The 23,515-nt window shown below is 44.3% G+C and overlaps 1 long non-coding RNA gene across 1 annotated transcript in view; it reads right to left on the reverse strand.

Annotated features, from left to right (window-relative positions):
• LOC141418875 (uncharacterized) overlaps positions 1 to 22,166 on the reverse strand; it is a 35,172-nt gene extending 13,006 nt beyond the window's left edge. The window contains exons 1-3 of the long non-coding RNA XR_012443537.1: positions 21,152 to 22,166; positions 20,049 to 20,157; positions 586 to 714 (exon numbers count right to left, since the gene is read on the reverse strand). This is a non-coding gene — a long non-coding RNA (uncharacterized lncRNA). The remainder of the gene's footprint in view (positions 1 to 585; positions 715 to 20,048; positions 20,158 to 21,151) is intronic.
• Positions 22,167 to 23,515: the final 1,349 nt, after the last annotated feature.

Raw genomic sequence — 23,515 nt, forward strand, 5'->3', positions numbered from 1 at the left:
TAGCTGCAAGCTGGGCACAGAGGCTCATGCCTGTAATCCCAGCACCAGGAGGGTAAGGCAGGAGGATCATGAGTACCAGGCCAGCCTGTGCTAAAAAGCAAGTTCTAGGCCAACCTAGGCTACATAGCAAAACCTTTCTCAAAAAAAAAAAAAGTCAACTGCAAAAATAAAATATATTTATTGCAGCAAATACCATTCAGTAAATGTACTGAATTCTCTATCGACATGTTGTCCACTGAAGATTCTCATGCTGACATTTTTTCTTGCTCAGTGATAGACTGACAAGTGTTAGAGATATACTAGCACTAAACGAATACTTTCTCCCAATTGCCAGCAGCTGAGTAAGCATACAAAGAAGATGATTCAACTATATTTTCTGTTCAAAGTTATCCCAGAATCATCCTGAGCACAGCCGGGGGTCCACATACCACACTTAATGCACACTGGTCCAGAGGAGACTCCCTTGAACTTGAACATCAGAGCCTCCTGCACCAGCCTGGCTCACACCCTGCACAATGCACACCACAGGCTGACAAAGAGGACTGCAGACAGGCAGCATGCATGGTCCAAGCCATCGCAACTTACCTTTCCTTGGAATGGGGATGTTAACTCTTCTTTCAAATGCAGGCACATCTGAGAGCTGATGCCTTCCAGCAGGACGCCAGGCACAAAGGCTCTTTAACAGTCAATGGAAACACCACCCTTGATGTAAACCTGGAAGACATCGTGTCCTTCGAGATGCATCCTGTTTCCATAGCAACCGTGCTGTCCTCTTTCCCTCTGCAGCTGAGGGTGCCCCAGGGTCCACACCAGAGTGTCCCTAAGACAGAGTCCCAGTAGTAAGTGTGGCTGGGATTCATTTTCAGGACCAAGCTCTGGGGTCACACAAACCCAGGCTATCACGCCAGCTCTGCCATTCTCTAGTTCTGGGATGTCAGGCAAGTGACTTACTGTCTCTACACTTGTGCTCCCAGCTGGGAAATAGGGACAAGTGTCTTGACTAGTAGAATTACTGGAAAGTAATTCTTTACATATGTGTAAAGTCCTTTGCACAGGCCTGACACCTAACAAGCACTCGGTAAGTGTTATGGTTGGTGTTACAGTTGCTGTCATTACTCAGTGAAAATCCTTCTAGAGCAACAGAGATTCAGAGAAACAAAACTTCTAGGAGATAGATTAATTTTCATGTGGTTTATGTAAAACATATGCTTGACATATATTTTATATATGCATATATAACATATCTTTAACATATTTTAAATATGAGCATTATAACTATATAACTGCATTTAAAATATGAAATACCACCTATATAAATAATTATCCCTCTTTATATAAATATCTACAAAGTAACTGACCTTATACTAATTAGTCTTTTTTTTTTTAATCGGTGGGACTGGGATTTGAACTCAGGGATCCAGACTTGCAAAGCTAGACTTTAACCACTTGAGCCACACCTCCGGTTCCACCAATCAAGTCTTTGTAAGGCTGTTGTCTTCACATTTAATGCTGGAACTTGACAGATTCAGGGAGGGGAGCTGAGAAGGCAGGAGAGATATGGAGAGGGGTGCAGTGTTGGGCTGGAGCTGTGGATGAAGTGTGGGTGATCCAGGTGTCCGTGGTGGCCCCAAGTACCTGCCTGTCCTGTCTCTTGTCCACAGAACCCTGACTCTCTTCACATCCTCAGCATTATGTGATCACATGCCCTCCCCAGCCCTGGATGCTGCATGAATCCTGACTGGTCTCAGGCAATCATGGTGGGTACAGCTTAGTGTTACTTGTGGGATACAATCCTGCCCAATGGGACTGGGGAGAAGAAAGCGGATGGAGACTCTGGAAAATATTTCCCTACTGATTAAAAAAAGAAAAACCAACAGGAGAGGACAGAGCCTCCATTCATTCAGTAGAATGGCAGTGTAGAAATGGGGGGAGGGAACCTTGAGTTCCTGGCAAAATCCAGGAGTTACTTAATTAGCCACTCTACAACTACCTCACTCCAGAATTCCTGTGATGCACCATAACCTTTCCTTGATGTGTGAGCCATTTCTGGAAGGGCTTTCTCTTTCTCTTACTTGCAGATCAAAGCATCCTAACTAATATAGCCCTAGTCCCAACCCTGTGTGGACTATGTCGGCATATGACTCTCTCGTCCTCACATGTGCCACCAACACCCTCCTCTCCATCCTCTCAGCATTCTCACTCCACCTGCTCTTCCTTGGACTCTTACCTGGAAATCCTGGTCACCCCCAACAGTCCAAGCTAACCCTTCTCCCAGAGCTTCTGCAAACCCCTGGCTCTGGCCCATGTTAATTGTTCCGTCTTCCATTCTCCCATCACATCCTACAAAATCTTCTTTTCAGCACTTGCTTCCCTAAATGTGTGTGAGTCTAACTCCCTGGCTACCTAATCCTCAGGACAGAAAGGATACCCTAGCCATCTCTGAATTCCCAGCAAAGCTTTGCTGAACTGAATCAATGTCTTAGTCATTTCCTGTGACCTCCAGCCCCTCCTCCATCTCTAAAAGGAGACCACTGAACTATTGATGGACTCTACATAGGACTCAACCTAAAGACAGAGAGGATTCAAGGACACTCCAAGCCTCCTTCTGGCTCTAACAATTTTAAGATTTTCGGATCAAGATGTTGGCATCCAGTCCTAAGAAGAATGGACAACTGTCAGCGGCTTACATTCACTAAGGATCCTGAGAGTTCCATTCACTCATTTGTTCATCCACCCAACGCTGACTTACTGTGCACTGACCACTCTGTGCCTGGCATTATGCCCTGGGGAGTTATAACGGGAGTCAGGACATTAGCCATCCTTAAGGGAACTCAACCTTTAGCAGGAAAGACAGACAGAAATGTCTGTGATACATGCTGTGGAAGCCAGAGAGACCATGAAGGCAAGTAAGAATGTCTAACTCAAGCATGAGAAGTCAGAAGATTTCCCCAAGAGGGGTGTTTTTTAAGATAATATCTAAAACTGGAGTAAAAGGAGGCTGGATAATATTCTAGGTAGCGGGAAGAGCATTATAAAAAGTTCAGAAGGGGGAGAGAGAGAGAGAACATAAGAAGCTTTAAAAGCTCAGTTTAGCTAGAACATAAGGTGGGAGGGTAGATGAGAGGATAGACAGAAGGCATATTGCGAAGCATATGGTAAAGGCCTGAGAAGTATTTGGAATTTATCCTGAAGGCAATGGGGAGCCATTGAAGGCTTTAGGCAAGGTAGAGGCAGTCAGGTTGTCCTATAAGCTCTGTCTCACTCAGTGTGGAGATGTGCTTGAGATGGGCTGGAGGCAGGAACTCTAGGTAAACAGAATACAAGGGTGTCTTGTATTCTGGGGACAGACTTGGAGGTGGAAAGAGGAAAAGCATGGCTATCAGAATTTGGAAAACTGCACAGCTTCAAGTTCTACAGACTTCTTGCACACACACACACATACACATGCACGCACGCAATTCTAACATACTATCACTGAGCATTATTCAAGAAAAGTCTGCAGAACCTTACCACATATTTTGTGGAGCAAAGACAGATAAAAAATGACTTGATCAGATAAGTTCGTGAAGTGCTGTGTTAACCAGGTATCATTATTGCAGGACATCTCAGAACCTTTAATACACCACTGTGAAGATGCTAAAGGAAATGCAAAAGGAGAGGTGTTTAAATTTAGTTGAATACAGATGCTTCTTCCTGGACTTTCCCATCATAGGAGCTAATCCCTTCATTCATTCTCTTTTCCTCACATTAACAGGCAAGTCCTGTAGGCTCTCCTTTCCAGACAGATGTCAAATGCAACCCCTTCTAACCACCTCTACAGCTGCCTTCATCATCATCAAACCATCGTCATCTCTTGCTTGCATTGTTTCAATACCTCCTGACTCAGCTCTCAGCTCCCACACCTGACCTTCCAGTCAGTTCTCCCAGCAGCAGCCACAGTGATTGAAAGCATTAAGGTGAATCTTGTTCTTGTGTACTTGGAACCATCCATCCATTTTTTTTTTAGGAATAGATTTCACATACGAGAGAAAACATGCAAGGGGAACCAGTGAAGTGGGTTCACTGGTTTGGATTAAGCAAAGTGACATTTGTAAATGCTGACAAATGTCCCTTCCCCAGCTCTAAAATGGCTCTAAAGGGTATGGTGACGAAGGAATAAATATGATCAAGATATTTTACATCTATTGTGAAAACAGAATAACGAAACCCATTAAAATTTTAAAAAGGGGGGGAGGACAAGAAAGAGTAATAAAGAGGGTGAATATCATCAAAGTACATTATACACATGCATGGAACTATCACATTGAAAAACCCCTTAGTACAATTAATGTACAGTAATAATATTAATTAGTGAACAATCACCCATCCAAAGGCTTTCTCTCTCAGTCAGAAGAGCATTCCAGTGCCTGATCCTGGCTCCAAGGCTTCTGTGATCTGACCCTTACTCAGTCCCAACTCAGGCCCTACACTTGCTGTCCCCTCTGCCACCAATGCTGGTCCTCCAGATGTAACATTTGGGTCTCTGTAGGTAAAGGGGCTGTGCCACTTTTTAATGCATCTCCCATCCCCTACATAAGTGCCAGGCAGGCACCTAGCAGGAGCTGAAAAAGAACTGGACAGATGTGTATTATAGGTATGGCTTCCAAACATCATTATTCAGGAGCACGTTAGGCTGGAGAAATACAATGGAATTCCCTTCCTCATGCTGCCTCCCAGATACGAAGAAAAAAGAACTTGCAAAAAAAAAGTCACCATTCTTCCCTTTGGTGCTGCAACTATTCACTTCCATTCATTTTACAGGGAGCAAAAAACCAAACCCCAAGTTCTGTAGGTTAATTCAAGCTTTGGAGGGTACTGACTAGTGAGTGATGGATGCCCCCAAACTGCCCTTGTCTCTCTTGTGTCTCTGGAGCAGAGCACAATAAATATTTGAGGGAGAGAGAAGTGACCACCAAGTCCAAAAGTCTTGCTCCATTATTGCCTGGAAAGTCTGATCCTTGGCCCTAATTGCTCCACACCATCCCTTCATATTTTCTAGATGATCACAAAGAGCCCACCAAGATACTAAAACCAGATTAGCCCTGGAGAAGACAAAGATGGGATTCTCAGGAATCACCCAGACTGGATTTTGCATAAAAGGGAGGTTTGAATCCACATTCAAATCTCAACACAATCTAATCCTAACCCGAGCACTGCCTTCTGCCCTGCATGTGATCTCTTGCTAGTAAGGGGACCTTAGGCTGCTTATGCACTTCCATACCTCCATTTGCTCATCCATATGGGGTGGAGAATGCTACTACATGGGTTTCTTGTGAAGACTAAATAAATCATTTCAATCTCAATATTTGCCACACCTTAAAATCACTGGGGAGATTGTAAACCTGATGCTAAGGCCACCCACCCCTCCAGACCAGTCCCATAATCCCTGGGAGTGGGGACAGAGCACCAAGATTTTCAGCTCGCTGGATGATTCCAACATGCAGAGAAACTCGGGAACCAGTGGATTAAGCTAAGTGACATTTGTAAACACTGACAAATGTCCCTTCCCCCAGCTCTAAAATGGCTCTGGGGGAATGAGTCCCTTGATGCCTGGAGATCTTTGCCACTTCTATGATTATATAAACAGAAATGGCACAGCTTTTGGAAATCAGGTAATATACGACTGTACAGACCAAGATAGGTGATGCAAATCATATGCAAATTGGCATCTAATTATGCAAATGATCTCATGGCCTTTCTGATGGTTCCTAGGCCTGAATGATTCCCCAGGAAGAGTTCAGTTGAAATACCTGCCTTAAACGATAGATACACTGAGAGGAATTTTCTGCCTCAGCTGCAGATGTTCCCAAAACAAGGCAGCTCACCTGAGTGTGAGGAAGATGGAGCAGTCCAGCAGAGAGGAAACAGCTTGTTTTTGCTCTCATCAAGAAGTAGATGATCTTTATATGAGGCTCAGTGATCTCAAACCTAGGTGCTACTTCTTCCTGTTTCAAGCAGCATATCTGAAAGCCCTGGTTGGGGTATGGTATTAAATTATTAATACCACAGCACAAGGCATGTGTAGCTAGCTTTTCATCTGTGGCTCCAAGGCACTTCATAAATATTGGTTAATGAAGCCACCCTACAGCTTTGCAAGGAATATATTATTATCCCCATCCTTCAGATGGATGAAATCCCCCTCATTGGAAGACAATGCTCATCCATTATCCCAGGGCCAGCCTTGTAAATGCTCATAGCAAACTCTACACCTGGTTTGGACAGGCAGGGGATACATCCATTCGCTCTTTGCATTCATTCATGCATCCATTCATTCATTCAACAGGCATTTCTTCAGGGCCTAAGATGGGCTCCAGGCTTGGTAAGGAAATGTTAGACTCTAAGGATAGGAATTGCGTCTTAGTCACAGCTGCATGTGTAGGGGTTACAACAGCACCTGATACATACCAAGTGCACAGCTAAAGGACCTCAGGATGCAGCCTGGGCTGAGTTTTAGACCCTGGGGCTACATGACACACTGTGATAAAGCTCAGAGGGAGATTCTATTTCTTGGGTGGACTGGACGAAACACTGGTCCAACCCTTTCTCAAGATTGTTACCTCCTAACACATTCTGCAGTTATTCTTGAAAACTACAAGAGTAGAAAAGGGGGTGGTTCAAGACCACCTGGAAGCTGTCCTGCAATATGGGGCAAGTTAATTAACTTCTCTTAAGCCTCAGCATCCTCATTTGTAAAGTGACCCACCCTCAGAGCATCATCTGAGAATTAGATGAGATAATACAGTACAGTTCAGAACCCAGTACACACCAAATGCATACACTAAGAGTCAGATATTGTTGTCACTATAATATCCACCCAAGGCCACACCAACATTCCAGCCCAGGTCTTCTCAGCACAACTCACAATTCTCTGCTTAATAAATGATCCACACCCCACGGTCATCCCAAACAGCTCTTCTTGAACCAACAGCTCCTCCTCCACCCTCCTGCCTTCCCTTCTAGCCATCCTCCTTTTGCACTTCTCATTCTAACACAGTACCACTCACCCCAATGGTCTTCACGTCAGTGCCATTGTCTCCTGAGCACATAAAAGCATTCACAATTTGCCAAGTCACTCCTCTAACTCAACTCACAGTAGTTATAAAAACATGAATCTGCGTTTAAAAAAAATACCTAACCCCTGTACTGACTGGATAGAGGTAATAATTATAGCACCTATTTGTCAGGTTCGTTGCAAGGTGCGAATGCAATCAAGCAATCATAGTGAGGGGCACAGAATGAGTACTTGTAATGATCAGTATGAATTTGTAATGATCATTCTCCACCTGTGGTTCTAAACCAGGAGTGACTTTGCCCCCTAGGTAGGGCAGCCATACTTGGCAAAACAGCAATAACAGGATGACCAGTATAAACAGTGCATATTTTTTCATTAATTTTCTATTAGGATATATTTGTTGTACAAGGGGGATTCATTGTGACAATTCCCAATAGGCTTATATTGTACATTGGTTAGCTCACTCCCACTGTCTCTCCTCCTTGATCTTATCCTCGCCCCACCTAAAGCTATTGCAAGTGGTTTCTTTGTTCTATTTCGTGTAAGTATATGAAGACCATCAACCATATTCCCTCACCTTAATTGTCTTCTTTCATCCTTCCCCCTTCCACAAGTAGCACCCACCCACATGCTGTACCTATTTTATAGTCCTGTCTTTCATTATTAATATCTAAGTCAATGTTCACAGGGGTGTCTCAATGTGTCCCCGCTGTGAGTACACTTTAGTCAGTTCAACGCCTTCCATTGCTCTCCCTGACCCATTTACTTCCACTCCCCATTTTTCAACAGTTTTCAAAACATATCCTATATCCTCTACCTTCACAGATGTGATGTTTTACGATATTGTTGATGCTCTGTCATTCTCTTTTCCTTTCCCTCCTTCCCTGAGTGCCATAGAGTCGTTCCAGTATTGCAAACATGACCTACATATGAGTTTGTGTATGATCATGCTTGTTTTTGTGTATATGTTTATTTGTGGATCTATCTTCCACATATGAGAGAAACCATGGCAGCCTTTGTCTTTCTGAGCCTGGCTCACTTCACTTACCATGATGTCCTCCAATTGATCAATGCATATTTTTTAATATAAGCATGTCCCATGTAGTATTTGCAATACACTAAAAGTTAGTTTATCTGAAACTTATATTTAACTGGAGGTCCTATATTTGACCTTAAGACCTTACTTAGGAGAGATCTGGCAAAATCTGGAGACATTTTTGGTACTGATGTTGATGGAGGATGCAAACTGCATCTACTGGGTGGAGGCCAGGGAGACTACTAAACCTCTTTCTTTCAGGGCACAGGAAAGTCCCCTATGATAATGAATTAGCCAATGCAACGTGGTTGTAGTGCAGAGAGTGAGAAAAGCTGCAGTGAGCAGTGAATCATAATAACATCGAGAGAAAGGATTGATGGGCAGAGTTTTTTACCTCTACAGCGGGCTGACTTTTGTCCCCCAAAGACAAGTCTAAGTCCTAACCCCCAAGACCTGCAAATGTAAATGTATTTGGAAATGAGGTCACTAAGGATGTAATTAAGGATTTCCAGATGAGCTCATGCTTGAGTTAGGGTGAGCCTTAAATGCAGTGACTACTGTCCTTTTCCATTGAAAAGAGAGGATGACTGGAGACACAAAGACAAGACCACATGAAGATGGAGGCAGATGTAGAATTTCAGGGCCTCTCACCCAGAGTTGACAGCAGTTGTCAGAGGCTAGAAGAGAGGCATAGACCAATTCTCCTTCAGAGCCTCCAGAGAACCAACCCCACTGACCACTTGATTTCACACTCCTGGGCTTCAGCATTGGGGAAGGATAAATTCACATGCGTTAACCACCAAGTTTTCAGTACTTTGTTATAGCAGTTCTAGGAAGCTATTATTATAACTCCCTACAAATTTCAGCCCAAGAACTTCCTTTGTTTTTCTTTCTCTTTTTCTAATTGTAATTATTATGAAATGCCTCAAGCCTACAAAAGAAAAGGGTGGGGATTAATGTAATGAGCACTGTGAACTCATCACCCATCTTGGGAAATGAGGTTTATATATACTAATGAGCCTGAAGGTCTCTGCCTTCCATTCCACTCACCCCCAGCAGGCAAATACTCCCCTCATCTGGGTATTATCACTCCCTTAAGTGCTTTTATATCTTTACTACCTAGATATGAATTCCTAAGGAACAAATCCAATTCCTTTGCCTGTTTCCAAACGCAACACATCTCCTTTGGCAGCTTGTATTTTGACTTAACATTGTTTTAGAGAGACATGCTGATTCGTGCAGTTCAAATGCATTCCTTTTCACTGTTCGACTGTGCACGTAATCACGGATCTATTGATACGCTCTTCTGTGGGTAGGCATTTCAGGTTATTGGTTCTGTTTTGTTTTTTCCAATTTTTTTGTTATTACAAACCATGCATCAGTGAAACTTCCTGTCTCCAGGTCTGCATTGTAGGAGCATATCTCTAGGGCTCTGTTTCTCAAGTGTTTGTTGCTCGAGAACCACTGGTGAAAAAAAAAATGAAATCATTCTGGTGGGTTTGTAGTCAGCACTGCTGTTTTTTTCTGTGCAAAACAGAAGATAAACTATTAGAGTGTGTCATATAGTAAGTATTGCCTCATAAAACTTTTGTTTCAATTATAGTTAAGTATATATACTGGATTGCAATATGCAACATATTTCTTACTACCAGTCACAGCCAAAATTTAAAAGAAAGGAAAAGAAAACCTTTAGAAAACAGTTCTCTAGGGCCTCACTGCACAAAGTGGGGTCAGAGGACCAGCTGTCACATCCCATGGGAGCTGCAGAGTCTCGGGCTCCATCCCAGACTTCAGATTCCCCAGATCCTCATATCTCAAGTCTGAGAAGCAGCTCTCTGGGACAGACCAACAAGAGGAATTTTCCTCTATAGACAGTGCCCATGTCTTTTTCAGTTTGGTAGGTATTACCAGATTGCTATTCAAAATGGTTGTACCAAGGAGTTCCTTTAAAGATCTGCTTTCTATGTTAAAGTTTATAGTAAGATATCATTTGATTGAAGCACTCTGCAGCTACAAATTTTGGGGTTGGGGACATTTCTTAAATCATAGTCCTTGTTTGCTGCTTTCTTGTGACTATGACATTCCCTACCCCTTCCTGGCTTTCTCTGAAGAGCACAGAAGAGCTGGGACAGACCAGGCCTCTGCTCTAGAAGAACAAGACTTCACCCAGAGATAGAGCAAGGGACAGCTGTTATCACATGGGACCACCTGAGGTGTTCCAACACCATGTCCCAGAAAGCAACCAGCCCCAGGAAACAACAGTCCTTACCAACAGCTGCTGGCTTTCCAGGGGCTGAGGACATCCAGCAGCCTTTCTCAGTGAAACTGACATTGTTTCCTGGCTGGAGCAGCCCCACTCCCGGATGCAAAGTTTAATTTGATTTTTTCAGTCGAGTAACCAAGACATTTCTGACGCACTGCTTCTCACAAGGTCCTGGCACTGCATTAGGAGAGCCATTTCCTCGGGCCTCCTCTCCACTCTGGCACTTCTCACTAGCCTGACTCACTAGTCTGCATTCACTTCCTTCTGCAATCCCGGTAATAATATGCTTCTGAGCAGGAAGTCACTGCATACTGAGAGCCTGTCATGGGCCTGTGGCTGTACTGAGCACTTGCACCACAACACAAATAGACACGATTATCCCCATTTTAATGGCTGATAGCATCATTCCAAGTCGACAATGTGTTACAGTGATGGAGGTGGGACTCAGAATCAATGGTGTCTCACCGTCATGGGGACCTGATGGCAATTGTGATGCAGGGGACACCTTTGTGATGTAATGGGAAAACTTGGTTGGTTTTCCTTGTGATCTTAGTGGCTTTCAATATTGCAATGTAACAATTTGTATCATGACCACCAAGCAAGGCCCATGGGCCCTGGTATTACTGGACTCAGGTCACCTTGTTGGGGACAGAAAGTTCTTGGTCTCATCAGAGAAAGAATTCAAACACAGAGGAGATTTAAGCTGGAATGGGTTTATTGAGGTAAAGCAAAGCAAAAGTATACTCTCAATGCGGGGAGAGAGGGTACGATCAAGAACGAGGGGCTACCCTGAGGGCCCCAAGACAACAAGCTTTCACTCGGATCTGTGACGTAGTGGGTGGTCATTCCTAGGAAACTGAATTATGTGTCATTAACTTCTGGTGCCTGGTTATACATCATTAATTCCTCCCACACATCAGGAGGGAGAGTTTTAACTGATAGTTAGACTGGAGTTTTTCATTTTCTGTGGGTTATGGGGGCTGTGGACCCACAAGACCCGGCTGTATGTCATGACTCCTTCTGTTTATGTCAGTGGGCCAGGATGTGATTTTTTTAAATCAACATCAAAGTCATCATTCTCAACCATTGGGTTTCCTAACTCCCCACCTAACCCTATGTCACTGGCTTTTGCCTGAGGACCCTCCTTTGACATTTTATGGTAAGAATAAGAAAGTACCAATATTACAACCTGCAGAATGTATTGTCAGAGGCTTGCGTGCAAACCTTGGAGTCCATAGTGGGGCCCTCTCTCAGGAAATGCTGCAGCACTAATGCACTTGATAACATGATCTGGTTTTCTACTGCTGCATAGCAGACCTCCCTCAAACAGTGGTTTAAAACAACAGCAACCATTGTGCTCTGTAGGCTCAGCCAGGAAGCTTCTGCCTAGAGTCTCTCATGCCGTTGCAGTCCTTGTGACCAGAGCTTCATCATCTCAAAGACTTTTTTGTTCATATGCCCAGTACTTGCTCTGGGAAGACTTAGACAACTGAGGCCTGGAACACCTGGGGCTCTTTGAACAACTCTTCTTCTCCATGTGATCTCTCTTTGCAGTCTCTCTTCATAGTCCTTTCAGAGCAGCACATTTCTTATATGGTGGCTGAAAATTCTGAGAATGCATCCCAAGAGAAACTGACAGAGGCCACATTACCTTTTGGTTCTAACCTAGCCTTAAGTCACACAGTGTCACCTCTACTGCATTCTATTTGTTAAGATGGTCACAAAGATACACTCAGATTGAAGGACAAGAGAAACAGACTTCACCTCTTGGCTATAGGAAATGTGTACGACTGCATGTTTTTAAACTCCTATCATCTACACATTCATCCCACAGGCAACATATACCCTTCCCAAGCACCCTCAAAGATCTCTTGATGCTATCACAACATCCAGCTCCACTCCAGGATTCTGTTGTCTAAATCATGTTCAACTCAGACTCCTTAACTGAAATTCTGCAAGTAAACACCATGAGTACAGTTTCTCCTGATCTGAAGACCTGTGAACTCAAAAGACTGACACACCCAATCTGCAACAGTGAGACAGGCATACTGCTATAGGCATCTTAAAAAGAATAAAATGGGGTAATCATGATTGTGCACACCTGTAACCCTAGCACTTAGGAGACTGAAGTAGGAGGATTGCAAGCTCAAGGGCAACCTGGGCTACATAATGAGTTTAAAGCCATCGTGGACTACATAGCAGGCCCTTCCCACACACACACCAAAAAAAAAAAAAAAAAAGGAAGGAAGTGGACACTCATGACCCACTGCAACTCTAAAACCCAAATCGGCTATGTTGCTTGCCAGGGTCTTGATTAGGGCTCAGTCCTGCACAGTTGTTGGCTCTCTACCTGGGCTCTTGGCTCCACCTTCTAAATCCTCCCTTTTCCATTGGAAATGGGAGGTATTGGCAGACAAGTCATTTTTAGCCCATTTCTTCCCTGTACTAGTTTAAGCTATCACTTGCCTCTTCTTTATATTGTCTCTGTCCGACTTAACTCTAAACTGGTGGTGCTTCCATTAGTACGATTATCCCTAAAACTTCGTGAGTTTCCTGTTAATCATATTGGGGTTCATGCTATATAAAATCACAGCCGTAATTATCTCAAGATAAATTTTTCCTTACCTTGCTCCCTTAGATGCTCTATTGTTTAAGGGAGAGGATTTACAGGACATACACTAAGATCCCAAAGGCCTATTTGCCCATTCAGAAGGTACCCTAATCTTTCTGTGGTCTCAAAAAAGGATTTTACAATCCCACTCAGGATTTGGTTTTTAACCTGAGCCCTTCTTAACTTGAGAGTTCTTTGCCATCTATAAACCCAACCAGCTCTAGTTCCTTTTTATTTTCTCCAGGTTTTTCTTGAAAATTAAAGCATTCTTTTTTTTAATTCAGTTATCTTTATCTTTGATCTTCCCATATAAATCTATAAGGAACACGTTGGTACATTCAACATTCTTCCTAGAAATCCCCTTAAGTGAAATCCGTCAACTCGGTGTATTTATTCTGTCTTCCACACTATGCAGACAATGCTGGTGTTAAACTTCCCACCACTACAGAGCAAGAGTCCCATTTCCTCCAGCTTCCAGGAATATTCCCTCACTTTTCCCTAAGCCATCACCAACCACCTCGTCAGGGCCCATCAGACTCTCACTGAACATGTCTTCAAGACCTGTCTTTCATTATTTGTTCAGTTTATGTCACCAAGATGGGAAGAATTTTGTCCATTTTGTTCGTAATGCTATCCTCAATTGGCAAGACCTACACTTGGCATACAGTAGACAGTCAACAAATATTAGTTAAGTGAATAATGAACAATGGTTTATATAGACATGGTAGAGTTTGGGCTGAAATCTAAGCAAAACCATTGCCCCCCTCCCAAAGCCCAGGCACTTAACCACTTGACTGTACTACCTCTTGACTTAGCAGAAGATTGGCTGCTAAAACTGACACATTCACCTTCATAAGGGCTTTTCAATTTGTGAGGAGGAAGTGTGAAGAGGAAGACAAAAGACCCCAGCCAATAGCAGAAGCCCAAACTCTGCCACTCGTCATGAGACCCTCTATGATTTAGCATCAGACAAAACTTCCTGATTCGTTTCTCATGACTCTTCATCTGGGTGTCCTCCTTCTTCCTGAGTGCTTTCCTCCAATCTCACTGAAAATGACAGAAAATCCATCTCAAACTGACTGAAGTAAGAAAATTAGTTTATTGGCTCATAGAACAGGATGAACTATCATAGAACTAGTTTCTGGCTGGATCCAGAAACTCAATCCATTCTATCAGGATTCTGACCCTCTCTGCATCTCAGGTGTGTGATCTTTAACATAGATTTCCCTCCAATCTTAGACAAGTTTTCCAAATGTGGTGACAAGATGGCCCCAGCAACTCAGGGTTTATAGTCTATCAGCTTATAGTCTATCAGTCTTATCAGCTTAGAAGGGGAGCTGCTTTTCTCCTGCAAAAGCAGCTCTCCTTCCCCATAGTTTCAAATGATTTGGCCACACTTCTATCACGTGCTCACTTCTTGACCAATCACTGAGAGTAGGAGAGATGGACTGTTCTGATTGCTCTGACCTGAGTCACATCCTATCTCCTATCTCTATCTGGGGCAGGGAGGGTCAGCCCATTCAGAACTTTAAGGACTGAGAGTGGGGTCAGTGGTTGACCAAGGAATACTCAGGTTTCACAACTAGAGAAAAAAGGTATGAATGTTAGTAGGAAAAACATCAGATCACCTCACATCTTGAACATCTTGCAATTCTTCAAAATATCTACTAAAAATAAGAACATTGGCATTAAAACCAAGTAATATGCAATCATAAAACAAGCCCACTACCTTTTCTATTGGGCAGGAGGAAGAAGAGGGTGTGTGGAGCTCATTTGTCCAGTTCTCCACTTGGGCTCAGGCAATGTAACTTCATGATTTGTGACTTTGGATGGTTGTTTGTTGTGCCTTAATTGTCTCATCTGTAATATGGGGCTGATATTAGTACAGAGTCCATAAAGTTGATACAGGGAAAGAACATAGCAGGACATCTTGCCCGTTGTAAGCACTCAATAAATCTTTGTCATTTTCATGTTGTTTTTGTTTGGCCGGTGGGCAGCCACCCCATGGTGATCAGGGACTCTCTGTTCACTTTCCACTCCATCCCCTCCTTCCCTTCATGATTACCATGGCAACTCTTGCTGGCAGGCAATGGGTCCTGACCCATATTACCCCGAGTTCCTCCCCACCAAACCTCGACCTATCCCGATGCCCCATAATACCTTAAGCTCTTGACTTCACCCAGGATATAAAAACTGGGCTGCCATTTCTCCGGCGCGACTTCTCCGCCGGAGGGGACGGTGAACCTCGCCTGAGAGCGCGCTCTCAATAAAGCCTGCTTAAAGCCTGCTTGCTTTATTATTTGGCTCCAATTTGGCCTTCCCATCAGCGTCGACCTAACAGTTTTCTTACAGCTGGAGAAACTAAGTCCCACAGAGAGCAAAGCACTTGTGTGAGGTTACATGGTGAGAAAGAGGCAGTGCCAAGATTCAAACACATGATCTCTGACTCCCAAATCTGTGTTTTGCCTGCTGTCCACACACAGCCACAATAGCACAGAAGATATCAAGTCCTGGACTTGGGCTTACTGGAGTCAAGAAAATATTGATGCAAGAACATGCAGCTTTTCGGCACAACCTTCAAAGGAGCCCTGGATCCTGGCTGAGGGATATTCACAGCAAGAGACCTGGGACCTACAGGGGATCCCAGCAACTCTGTCCTCAGAGCTGGTCAAACCACCAAGCTCCACTGGAAGCCTGTCAGTGAGATCCCCTTCAAGCCCAAACATTCTTTTATTGATGACTTTTTCCTCCTCTTTCATTCCTGGGATTTTAAACATACCATATTGTGATTGTCTTTCCTGCTCTTATCTTTTATTTCTCCTTCAATGACTTTGGTTTTTTTACTATCATATTATTGTTGTACTGGTGGTTTGTTGTGTCATTTACAAAAGTTCTTACAATATATCAGAGTTAAATTCACCCCCTCCATCATTCTCCCACATTGTGATTTTTTTTCAGTTGTACCGTGAAGGCTGAGATAACAAACCTAGTGGTTTGGGTAAAAGCAGCCTTCATGGAAGGCACAAGCATCTTGAGACTATCACTCACCTTTGAATTGGGAGAATGATCAAAAGGTTCAGTTTAAAGAAAATCTACTCAATATCTACAATGGCCAGCATCACACATATCCAGAAATACATTGCACAATGTCTACCATACAGAAAGTATTCAAAATCTTTACTGAAACAATGAATGAATGAGTGAGTGAATGAATGAAATCTAGGCATGCCTGCAAGAGAAAACAGCCTCATATCATTGCGATATCACGGAACAGGGATACTCAATTCAATCCACAGGAAAAGTCATGCTAAGCAGAAGTAATATCAGGGGTAGAGGTGTTTTCACTTCCAATTTGCTACCCTCTGAAGCAGACAGAAGTGATGACACTCTGCCCTATGTGTAGATGTGGAAACTGAGCTCCCAAGCCCAGTTAAGTATGCCCAAAATCCCATTCCTAACAACTTGCAGCTTGGAAGTAGCAGCCATGCCTTCACTCCTGACCCAGGGCTCGTTTCCAATACATGGAAATACCCCATCACTTCAGAGACTCTAAGAACATGCTCCCTCATCAAAGCAGCAACCTGGGGTGGTAGCCCAGAGTGAACTTGAATCAAACTCTATCAGTTTCCAGTAACCACCCTGCCACTTACCAGATGTGCGGTCTTGAGAAAATTATTAACTCTATCCAAACCTCTGTTTTTCACCCATATGTGAATAATAATAATACATAAACTCCTAATGGACTTCTCACGCTTTATTTATCCTTCCCAGGACCTGAACTCCTCTTGGAGATTTTTCCCTCTGGGGAATCTTTGCTCCCCATTCTCAGACTCTGTGTTTCAGATGATATCAACTCCATCCCCAGCTCCAGAGGAAGGCACATGACCAAGGCTTGGCCAATCAGAGCATTCCACACCTGCCTGTACTCGGTGACTGGTTCAGAGATCAAGGTAGGATCTAAGCTGGAGATGCAGATACAGTATGAACCTCTCCTCCCATTGAGTTTGCTGAGTTGGTCACTAGCAGCCCTACAACTGGCCAGCGAGGGCTGAATGAAGGTAACAGAGAAGCTGCTTGAGAACGAAGCCAATGAGAAAGATGGAAAAAGATGTGATGTAACTGACGTGAAATAAACGCTTGGATCCAACTATACCTAGTTTTCCTGGACTTGCCATGCTATGAGCCAGCAAGTCTTTTCTCCTTCAAGGTAGTTTGGCTTGGGTTTCTGTGACTTGTGACCAAGACCCCCAAAATACCAATTCCTATGACTACTGGATGTGATGCCATGAGCAGATGTTTGTGGAACACATAGCACACACAGCCTGGCGCATAACAGGGGCTCTTGTTATTTGATCATCTCCGGCCTGATCCACCTCACTACCCTCAAAATACTTAGCAGAGTAAGCCGCCATGTCCCTAAGGATGCAGGTGCAGACGTGGCCTGCTGCGTCCACTTGCTTTCCTCTTGCAGCTGCCGCTCAACACCCTTTATGAAGCTCTAATCTCAGATGGTTTGGGAAAGACAGAGTCAGATGAAAACTGATGCACAAAGTTGGTAGATCCTTGATAGATGGAGAAGCCACTGGAGGTAAGAGGTGGGTAGGAGGCCAAGTGAGCCCAAGAGACTTCTAAACCCCTACACTTCCAGCAGCTACGGGGTCAGCCTTGGTATGGGCAGGTCCCAGGGCTCCTCTGGGACCCACGGACCTCTTGCCAACTTCACCCATCCAGCCGGAGCTGAGCAGCACCTCTGGCTTCCCTGCTACCTGTGCTTTGTTGAATCACCCCTCATTTGTGTCTGCGCAGTGAAGTCTCAGCACACAGTCTGTAAGCGGCACCATGATGATGGATATTGTCCACAGCAATGTGAAGGAGGGATTAGAGGAGGGAGCAGCATTGCACCCTGCTTCTTGGTTTTTGCTCCTCAACCCTGATCAGGATTTGAGATCATCTCATTTACCCAGCTCTTCACTGGTTTCCATTCTTTCCCATTCCCTCACCTCCTCTTCTTTCCTCCTGCATCTCCTTCTGTTCCGGATGGCTGCAATTTTCCCTGCTCGGGTGGGCTTTACTGGTGCCACAGCCAGTGTCCCTGGATCCCTCTTACCATGGCTAAGCTTCTGCTTTACACATGTGACCATACTCGGAATGTTGTTCTTCAGCTGTTAGAGCTACATACCTCATTTGGAAACTCAGAAGTCCCTAGGAATGTACAAACCCAGGGAAGCCCGTTTTCCATGACCGGTTCATGGGTACAAACACCCAGTTCTCTTGGCTGGAGGCGGGCTGCACTGTGAGGTGTGATTTACATTCCAGAACTTCCCCCACAAGATTAGACCAAGACTAAAACCTCACCACAAATCACATCTTTTCTTTATCTTGCTTGCCTCACTCCTTTACCAGTTTCTCCCATAAGCATATCTTAATCAATAAATTATTTGTGCACAAATCTTCATCCCTAGTCTGGCTCTGGAAGAAGCCAGTCTAACACACCTGTCCAGTGTCCATTCTGTTTCTAGTAACAGGATCTAGATTTTCCTCTGGAAAACCTGCCTTCTCCCACTCCTAGCTCCTGTGGTTTGTTTAAAGCTAATGACTCCAGACTTGGTCAATCAATTTATTTGTCTATCCATGACCTTGGTGATTAGTTCAAGGATAAGCACATGACCCAAGTTGGTCCAATAGGACTCAAGCCCATGGATTTTGCTGTAGCTATGGAGAGAAAGAAGATCCCATTCCATTGGGTTCATGGGTATCTGATTCTTGAGCTGCAAGGAACCATCTTGCCATCAGGACATGAATGAAATCAGAGCTTAGAGGAGTATGGAGAGAGACCAGGTGGTACATCACATAAGCACCTAGATCCATTTGTGTCTGATCTTCAAGTCTGCCTCAGATGTTGACCCATTCTTGGACTCTCAAATACTTTTGCTCCCCACATACCTCCATCTCTAGAAACCATCGTTATCCCCTTTCAACAGATAAGGACACTGGGGCTCAGAGGAGTAAAGTCACTTACTCCAGATCACACACAGAGGCTTTAGCTGAAATCAGGGGCCTGGAGAAAAGAATTTCAGAGGGAGATTATCTCAACCCCATTCATTCATGCTGACAGTATCTAGCACAGAACAGGAGTAGTAAATGCCGATGAACGAATGAATGAATGAATGACAGGGAAGGGAGGAAAAGCAAACAATATGTTCTTATTTTCAGTATTTCTAGAGGGTGAGAGATGCCAATGACTAATGAGAAATAATTTTCCCAGGTAAAACTCTCAAGGACAAGGACAGGGGACTGGCTTGGTCTATGAACCAAGAAAGTGAAGCTCTGACTGTGCCTTTATTTCTACAGCACCCCACTTAATTACATAAAAGAAAAACTAAAGGCCTTAGAAGCGAAACCAGGGTCAAATCTACGGTCAATCGCTTACAAGCAATGTAACCTTGACCCAGTCACTTGGCTTCTCTGAACCTTTTTTTCCTCAATCCACAAAAAAGGACAATCCACGGATACACCTTCCGGGGTTGGCAAGAGAAGTTGCACATGGTGGGCATTCATTAAACACCAGCCCCCATTAGCATGTCCTGTACTCTCCCGTGACTCAGTTTCTCTCACATTTAAGACAGAGATGATAATAACCCTTCAAGTTTAAAGAGTACTGAATAGTTCTAGAAGGCCTTTCACATCATAGGCAGCAGCCAGCAGCCTCCCTGGGGTACTGGGAGCTTAAATGGGACATGGCATATGAATGCTTTGAGGGCCTTGGAAGGAGAGGGCAAAGCAAATCCAGAGGGCTATTATTAGACATGGAAAGGAGAGAGCGAGAGCCCACACACACGCCTCTGGTATAATCAAACCGACACTGAGGTTTCCAGTGCATTGAACACTGCGTTCCAGTCCAGGGAGCTAAAAATGGAAACTTATGAAAACAGCGCTGGGTTAAAACGGGAGCAGGGGGGGTTGTGCTGAGTGGACTCCCGAGGGCCAGAGAGCAGAAAAGATGCCAGGCAAGCCCTCACCACTCAAGCTGGAATGACAGTGGGCCTTGGGCAGGTGGGGACCCACACTCCACCTACCACAGACTCACACAGAGGTCTCAGATTCTGCAGCCTTGTGGACTCTGGGAAACAGTCAGTCAGGCTGACAGCGTGTCCTTGGGAAAATTATTTCACTGCTCTGGGCCTCAGTTTTCTCACCTGTAAAGTGGAAAAAAGGTTTGTTACAAGGATCTAATTAGCTAATACTAATTGAGTATCCCTTATTCAAAATGCTTGAGCCCAGAAGTGTTTCAGATTTTGGAATATTTACATGAGGTATCTTGGGGAAGGTGGGACCCAAGTCGAAACACAAATTTCATTCATGTTTTATATATGACTTATAACGAGAGCCTGGAGATGATTTTGTGCAATAGTCTCAGTGAGCCAGAATTTTGACAGCAACTTGTCACATGAGGTAAAGTGTGGAATTTTCCACTTGTGACATCAGGTTAACATTCAAATCTTTTCAGATTTTTTTTCCAGGCAGAGTGGGTCATACCTGTAATCCCAGCACTTAGGAGGCAGAGGCAGGAGGGTTATGAGTTTGAGACTAGCCTGGGCTCCATAGCGAGACCCCATCTCAAAACTCAAAGGGCTGACAATATAGCTGATGGTTAAGAGATTTGTTTAGCATGTACAAGGTCCTGGGTTTAAGCTGAGCACTGGAAAAAAATTGTATTTTTTGGATTAGGAATGTCTAATCTGTTGATGAAAGTGAGGCAGAAAGGCTGCAGCAGGCACTCCCCCAAGACACTCCCTACTGCGCCAGCCTCTCTTCACTACCCCAAAATCTCACTTACATCTTCCTCACTGAATCCTACCTATCTCATAAGCCTGACTTCCAGATTCATTTTCTGTAAAACCACACATGTGCTGGGAGACTCATTCGTTTATTTACTGGACACCCACTGTGTACCAGGTACTGTCCAAGGAGCCAGAGGACAGTAAGGGACAAAACAGACCAAAGCCCCTGTCCTTCCAGTTAGCACATAGTTACAACGTGGCTTTTTGTTTAATATAACTCCTTTACAATGAACCTTTTTTTCCAGTGCTGGGGGTGGAAGAGGGGTCCTCATCCATGCTAGGCAAATGCCCTACCACTGAGCTACATCCCCAGCCTAACAAAGAACATGTTTTAGAAATATCTTTGCACCTCCTAAAATCTGCTCATGCACTCTGAGAATCCCTGCACTGATATTTCAAATATGCAAAGCTTCCCCAACTGCTCCTGGACAGCCAGGTCCCTCCTCCTCTCCGGAGAGCTCCCAGATGGTTACTCTTTTAAAGCTAAAAAAAAAAAAATTTTTTTTAATTAAAACTGGAGAAACCAGGCCACCCATATCTCACATTTCTCTTCCCACACCTCCCTTCCCCCCCACAAAAAAAATCAAATTCTGCTACAAGAATCACTTGTACAAGCCTGTTCTGCAAGACCCCATGACTCTGTACCTTGGATGACATTTTCCCCAACCTGATTGGCCCTGTCCAGGTCTCTCCCTCCGAGGGAAAGAGGCTGTTTTAGAGTCTGGCAGTGCTGAGTGTATGTCCTCTGATGGTGCAGGCCTTGGGGACCCCAGGGCAGGTGCTCTAAATGAACAGCATCCTTGTGTCGGTGATCATCTTGGCCTTTGTAACCCTGGAGCAGCACAACCGTCTGGAGAAAAAGCCCACAGCGAAGCTCTTGGCTTCTGCAGGAAGCAATGCTGAGAGGCCCAAGTTCTGGGGACGGATGCAAAGCACGTCAAAGCCGATGCACCTCAAACCTCTTCAAGGGGACATTTTCTGTCCTCCTCCATAACCTAATAGATGCCACACAATGACTGGGAGTCAGAAGAGCAAATTCCCCATCTAGGACAGTGGCCACAGACCATGGGAACATCATTAACGACCTTGAACCCCACCCTCACTGTCCACAAAATGAGGACCAAGGTCAAGTTCCTCCTAATGTTACAGGTTGCTCTGAGAGGAAGTGAAATCATGGTCATGGAAATACCTTATAAACCTCAGTCACTGGTGACCAATACACTCTGTGCCTCACTTTCTCCATTTGCAACATGGGTTTCACAAGAGAACTTTCCTCAGATGTTCACTGCAAAATAAGTGAATGCGCTCAATAAAAAGCATACATTTATCTGGATGCCAGTGGCTCATGCCTGTAATCCTAATTACTCAGGAGGCAGAGATCAGGAGGTTCCTGGTTCAAAGCCAACCTGGGCAAATAGTTCCAGAGACACTATCTCCAAAATACCCAACCCAAAAACAGGACTGGAGGAATGGCTCAAGTGGTAGTGTGCCTGCATAGCAAGCAATAGGCCCTAAATTCAAACCCCAGGACTGCCAGAAAAAAGGAAAAAAAGCACAGGTTTAGGGAAGAATTCAACAGGGTGACCCACCACACTGGTCTACCTGCATCTGACCTGAGGGCATTCTTGGAGTAGAAAATCCCTACAAAACCAGAATGAACGCATCACTCCAGAAATCTATACTTTACCGCACTGTCTGATACCTGGTAAGGTCCAAAAGGCGTTATGTGGCTTTGGAGTAAAGTTTATGCTGAATCCCCTCTCTCAAACTAACACACTCAGAATCCAGAAGCTCCCAGATGATTCTGCTGAGCAGCCAAGGTTGAGAATGATCCCTGGAGAGGATGTAAGACCTCTCTTTACGAGGTTCTCAACTCTGCTTGCAGGCTGGAGTCACCAGAGTGCTTTCAAAACTCTCCCTGCGGGGCCCTCACCCCCAGAGTGATGGAATCAGAAACTCTGATGTGAGGCCTAGTATAGGTTTTTCTTCTTTCATTTTGTTTTTATGGTGCTAGGGATTGAACCCAGGGCCATATGCATGCTAGATAAGCTCTACCACAAAGCCCCACCCCCAGCCCCTGGTGTCATCATTTTTCTTTTAAACAATTCCCTGCATGAAGCAAATGTGCAAGCAATTGTGAGGACTAACACCACCCCCCATAAAAAAAAAAGTAGGCTCCCTCCTGAGGTGAACAGAGTTCTTGCATACCAGCTAGGTGACCTTCAGGGTCAGTCGCTTAACCAAGGAGTTAAAACAACGATTAAAGGGGAAGAAAGCATTGCTTAACAAGAAGCTCCAGAAGAGGCAGCCTTATCATTATTATTATTATTATTATTATCCACCTCACGCCCAAGCATGGTGGTGCACACCTGTGGTCCCAGATAATTGGGAGGAAGAGATAGAAGGATCTTGGTCTGAGGCCATCCTGGGCAAAGTAAGCACAACACCCTATCTGAAAAACAAACTAAAAACCAAAGGACTGGGATGTGGCTCAAGTGGTAGAGCACCTGCCTAGCAAACAGGAGACCCTGAATTCAAAAAAAAAAAAAAACAGACTCTAGAGTCACTTGGATTCCAATTCCAGCCCTTCCACTTTCCAAGTGGGTGGATTTGACAAGGCAACTCACCTTCCTGTGCCTCAGTGTCCTCCTCTGTGGAATGGGACATTAATTTTGAAGCTCATAACTGGTTGTTATAAGGATGGAAGAAGGGA

The sequence above is a fragment of the Castor canadensis genome, chromosome 18 (genome assembly GCF_047511655.1).
Source record: "Castor canadensis chromosome 18, mCasCan1.hap1v2, whole genome shotgun sequence".
Classification (NCBI taxonomy): domain Eukaryota; kingdom Metazoa; phylum Chordata; class Mammalia; order Rodentia; family Castoridae; genus Castor; species Castor canadensis.